A 6,000-nucleotide genomic window follows, 5' to 3' on the forward strand; every position below is an offset into this window, starting at 1 on the left:
AAGTAAAATCCGGAAAATCAATATGAATGTTGCACCTGTCAGCCTTAAATGACCGACTCTCCATCCTGAAATTAACAAGATTCCTTGGGTAGTTTCCTCTTGTCCTACTCTTATTTCAAGATCGAGTCTCAGCAGTCTTATGTGAAGAACAGCATTTGTCATGGATTTCCCCTAAGGGACAATGGAGAAGGAAATGGCAACCCACTCCGCTATGCTTGCCTGAGAAATCCCGTGGACAGAGGAGCCTGGTGGGCAATAGTCCACGGGGTCACAAAGAGTTGGACATGACTTAGCAGCTAAACAACAAAAGGGAAAGCCCTAACCAGAACTGCAAGTCTGTACACAGGCAAAGACTTAGGCTTTGACGACATAGAAATGACTACAGCATTGGCATGCTTGCTTTTTGTTTTAATTGCATGTTATGTAGCATTTTATATGTATGTGGTTGCTCTAACAAGCATAATTCCAGAAGACATACTCAATAAGGTAGGGACTAAACCATATTCTTATATTGCAATCAGTGGTACAGTTATCCTGCCAAGATGAGTGATAGATTACAGTTGCTAGAGAGTTCCAGCTCACAACTGTTAAAATAATAGTATTTTAATTGAGGTAGACAAAATTCCTACCATGTGTTAGACTCTGAGCTAAAAGCCAGAGATATAAGAGGAAATTGATGTTTAATGGAAGATCAAATTCATACATATTACTTCACAGATTATACAACTGAGACTGGCAAAGAAGCTCTTTAAGAATGGATTCCTATCTTCCCCAACCTCAAAGTACTTATTGTCTCAACTCATATTCAGTAATATCCAGTGCCTTGTATCATCTTTGTATGTACATCTAAGTCATCAGTTGGGCTCTAAGCTCTGCAGGGGGAAATAGGTCTTTTCTCTTTGCATCTCCAGAGCCAGTGATGGTAATGTCTCAGTCAATGATGGTAGATGATAACGGCATTTAACCTCACTTGGGCTACCTTCAGCATGTTATCTAGGGAAAATAGGCCTTGACACTTTGAAATCACTTGGTAATTTCAAACCAAAAAAAAAAACTAAATCATTTAAGACTTGAGGCTGATATATTTTGTTCCATTGCCCAAAGCCACATCATATTCAAAGCATTATATTTAAAAACCTACTCCAAGGAAGTTGCAGTCCTATTGGGACCTTTATGGAAGAGATATCTACCAACCAGTAGGACATAAGATTGGAGAAGGCAATGGCAACCCACTCCAGTACTCTCACCTGGAAAATCCCGTGGACAGAGGAGCCTGGTAGGCTGCAGTCCATGGGGTCGCTAAGAGTTGGACACGACTGAGCGACTTCACTTTCACTTTTCACTTTCATGCATTGGAGAAGGAAATGGCAACCCACTCCAGTGTTCTTGCCTGGAGAATCCCAGGGATGTGGGAGCCTGGTGGGCTGCAGTCTATGGGGTCGCACAGAGTCAGACACGACTGAAGTGACTTAACAGCAGCAGCAGGACATAAGATATATTATTTTTCTTCTTTTCTAAATTTGAAAGTCAGACTTCAACTACAACTTTGAATTGGCCATAAAGTTCATTTGGGTTTTTCTGTACAATACTGTGGAAAAACATGAACGAACCTTTTGGCCAACCCAGTACAACTGCATTGCCTGTTTCTAGACATCAGCTCACTTAAATTAAGAATTTATGCTCCTTTTCTGAACATAATTTCTTCCAAGTTTTCTATGCACTTTCAATAGCTTTGCAGTCTATGTTTACAGAAATCAAAGGTTAATTTAAATTAATTGTTTTACCTTGACTGGTACACAGTTGAATGCACAGTCCATAAGACACACTCCTAAACATGGCCTCAGTTGATCTATTTTTCTGTTTACAATTTTCAAAGTAAAGTGAAGAAGAGACGTGTTCTCCCACTACTAATGCCTCCCTCACCTGGTAGAAAAGAAACACAACCTGTAAGCCAAAGGCTTTAATTTGACTGCTTAATCACTATTTCAAGCTTATGTGGATGCACTCAGTTCATTAAAGAAATTTGGAAATGTGTGTGATGCAGAGAGTACACAGCTGCCCTTCTGTTTCCTTTGTACTCTGACAATTGAGCTTCCAGTCTCCTGCTCACAGGGCCTTTCACACTAACAGAGTGTTACGACTTCTTGGGACTGAATTTCATGAGTTTGAGGAGTCCCCCAGGAGATGTAAAACCCCAGCTGTTATTCTGGATTGGCTCCAGGGCCTAAAAACGGCCACAATATATTTTTTTAATCGTGCATTGACTTTTACGAACACAAACGCTGCATGCTAAACAGCCACCTGAACGTTTCGATACTGCTACCAGAATGCAGCGATTCTTTTCTATTGCATGCAGTGAATGTGAAAACTCTTTTAACACCTGCTATGCACTCCTAGTGGGTACCGAGGATTCTTTTAGATGTTGTTAACTCACTTTTAGCTGCAAAACCCTCTTTGAACGTTTAAAATGAAAGAGGAAGATTCCTTGGCTAGTTTATCTTCCTAGGGAAAAAAACAGGGCAGAAAGCAAACAGAATGAATCCAGGTGGATATTACTATAAAATCTTCAATTAGGAGAAAGTTATGGGGAAAGGGGAAATGGGCAAGAAGCAGCAGCTCTAACATGAGTAATTTAAGTAAGGCACATGTGAAAGCCAAATCAAAGTTCATTCACAAAAAACTTTAGAATGTATTTTTAAATGACAGTATGGGCTTCCCTTGTAGCTCAGTCGGTAAAGAATCTACCTGCAGTACGGGAGACTGGGGTTCAATCCCTGGGTTGGGAAGATCCCCTGGAGAAGGAAATGGCAACCCACTCCAGTATCTTTGCCTGGAAAATCTCATGGACACAGGAGCCTGGTGGGCTGCAGTCCATAGGGTTGCAAAGAGTTGGCCACAACTGAGCAACTAACACTTATGGGTCTCAGCGGTTGGAACTATTAGTCGTTAATCTTATGTGTCACCTTGACTAGACTACTGGATGCCCAGATATTTGGTCAAACATTATTTCAGGTATGTCTGTGAGTGTGTTTTGGATGAGGTTAGTGTTTAGATCCATGGACTGAGTAAAGCAGATGGCCCTCAGCTAATCAGCTGAAGGCCTGAAATAGACAAAAAGGCTGACCATCCCCAGAGTAAGAGAGAATTCCTCCCACCTGACATTCTTTGAAGTAGGACATCAGATTTTTCCTGTCCTTGGACTCAGACTGAAACTTCACCTCTATCTGAATCTCAAGCCTCCCAGTCTTTGGACAGGAATTGCATCATTGGTTCTTCTGGTCCTCAGGCCTTTGGACTCGGACTAGAACTATAGCATCAGCTCTGCTGGGTCACCGACTTGCTGACTGCACGTCTTGGGACTTGTCACCTTCCCTAAGTACATAAGCCACTTCCTTAGACTAAATCTCTTTATAAACACAAACATACAGGGATATACACACAGAGACACACATACATACACACAGACACAAAAACATACACACATACCCACATACTTACATATACACACAGACACACACATACCCCCTATGATTCTGTTTCTCTGGAGAAACCTAATACAGAGATCTAGGTTCAACTCTTGCCTCTACCACGTAATAGCTCTATGCTGCTGCTGCTGCTAAGTCGCTTCAGTCGTGTACAACTCTGTTCGACCCCATAGACAGCAGCCCACCAGGCTCCCCCGTCCCTGGGATTCTCCAGGCAAGAACACTGGAGTGGGTTGCCATTTCCTTCTCCAATACCTGAAAGTGAAAAGTGAAAGTGAAGTCACTCAGTCGTGTCCGACTCTTAGCGACCCCATGGACTGCAGCCTACCAGGCTCCTCTGTCCATGGGAGTTTCCAGGGAAGAGTACTGGAGTGGGTTGCCATTGCCTTCTCCGTAACTCAGGGCAATTTATTTAACCTTTGTGTTCCTGCATGTTTGAAATGTAATACCTATATGGCAATGTGATGGTGAGGATTAAATGAGCTGATACTTAGACACTTAGCACAGCACTTAAAATGTAGTTAATTATAGTTGGAAAAATAGGAATACATTGGTTAAAAAAGAAGTTATGGAAAGCAAACTCTTGAGATTTGTGGGCTCAGCTTCAAAGAGTAGAAGAACTCTCTGAAATGGTATGTAAATTTTTGTATGTATGTTTATGATTCCATCCTCCCACACCTCCTTGCCACACAGGCACATACACACTTGGGGATACAATAACATCTATAGTTCCTATCAAGTTCTCACAGGAATGTCTAATCCAAAAAAGAGAATAAAGGTCCCTGAAAAGAATGAGAGGAAGACTCCATAATAGAATTAACTTTTGGTTTTGCTAAAGAAAAGCACTGATTCAAAAGAGATTCTTTTTCCTAAATTAGCTTTAGGATTATGACACTGAAACTCCCATCTTCTCTTGCCCTTCGCATTCAAACTTTTCACAAAGTCATCCATTCTGCTGACACCCAAGTTTGCAGTTCTGATTCACTCCTAAACTAATTCCAATTTCTCTCTGAAAAAAAGGCATGATCATCACTTCAGGCCCGTAGGGCGAAAACCAGAGGAATATTTGACTCCGTCCCAAATCCCTAGTTGGTTAACAAGTTCTTTCAAATCTACCTTTGAAATTATTCTTGGATCTCTTTCCTTCCTTTCCATAAACATTGCCCTGATTCTTGCCACTATTATCGCTCAACTGGACAATCCCCATAGTCTCCTTTGCGTTTACTTCTTCAGCCTCTCCTTGCTCCAAATAATACTGCTACCAACTTTGTGGCTTCGCTTTGAGTAAAATGACCTACTTTCTTTCTGCTGTCTCAAGTCTTCCAACAATTCTTCATATCTATTTCAGTTTGTCTTCAGCCACAACTGCTCCCCACATATGCTTGCCCTACCTTCCTTCCTTCCTTTCTCCTTTCCTTTCTTCCCTCCCTCCCCTCCTTCCTTTCTTGAACTGCCCCCGGTAGCCCTCTCTTCTTTGCATCACTTCCATTCGCTAAACATATCATCTGCTTCCAAACTTTTATATCTTTGCTCATTACAACTAAAAGAGTTTGCGTTTCTGAGATTAAGAGAAGTTGCCTTACAACTAGTATGTGCTGTGGACATAATTTGAACCCAGGGGTATTGGGCCCTAGAGTTTATTATCTTTCCACCCACCATGTAACTATGCACTTTCATTTCAATTCAAAGCAATATTGTTTGTATCTTTCAAGGTCCATTCATATTCTACTTCTTCTTTGGATCTTGATTTCTCTAAGTTCCCAACCCCCTTGTATTATCATATTTTCCTGGTAATAGTGTTTACTTGCAAGTTATGTTGTGTAAGTCTAATCTATCTTATTGTACTCTAAGTTTTTATAGGGAAGTATATGTTAGGCAAGTTAATTCTGGAGTAAAGTAGTCCAGGTTCAAATCCATCTGTGTGGTTCTTGGTAATTACTTTCTTCTCCCTGTCTTTGTTTCCTTATCTATAAAATAAAGATAATAATAAAACCAATCTCATACTGTTGTTGGATGGATTAAATGAGTTAGTGCATGTCAAGCATTTAGACCAGTACTTGGCATAAAGGAAGAAATGAATTTCCATTGTTATTATTATTATTATCATTATAGGGTGAGAAATGTGGCTTATTCTTCTTGGCATTACTGCAAGCATCAAATACTGCACCTCGTAATGTGCACCCAATGGATGCTTGCTGAAAAGATGAATATTAAAAATAGCTTTCATTTCCTAAATAAGTCTCCAATGATCATGAAGACCTGGACCGTAAATGTGCTAGTAATGGAAATTTTACTTATTTCAACAAGGCTTGACAATATTTCTAGAAGAAATCTTTTAGGTCAGAATGGAGAGTAATGACTTTTTATCATTTTTACTATTATTATGAAAAAAGCCAACATATGTAATCTAATGGAGGACTAGACATAAATAAGCATTTCATCAAGAAAATTAAATAGATTCGTCCTACCTTCATGACAAAAATCTTCTAATAATAAATTCAGGTTTAGCCCCCTG

The sequence above is a fragment of the Bos mutus genome, chromosome 5 (genome assembly GCF_027580195.1).
Source record: "Bos mutus isolate GX-2022 chromosome 5, NWIPB_WYAK_1.1, whole genome shotgun sequence".
NCBI classification, from domain to species: Eukaryota; Metazoa; Chordata; class Mammalia; order Artiodactyla; family Bovidae; genus Bos; species Bos mutus.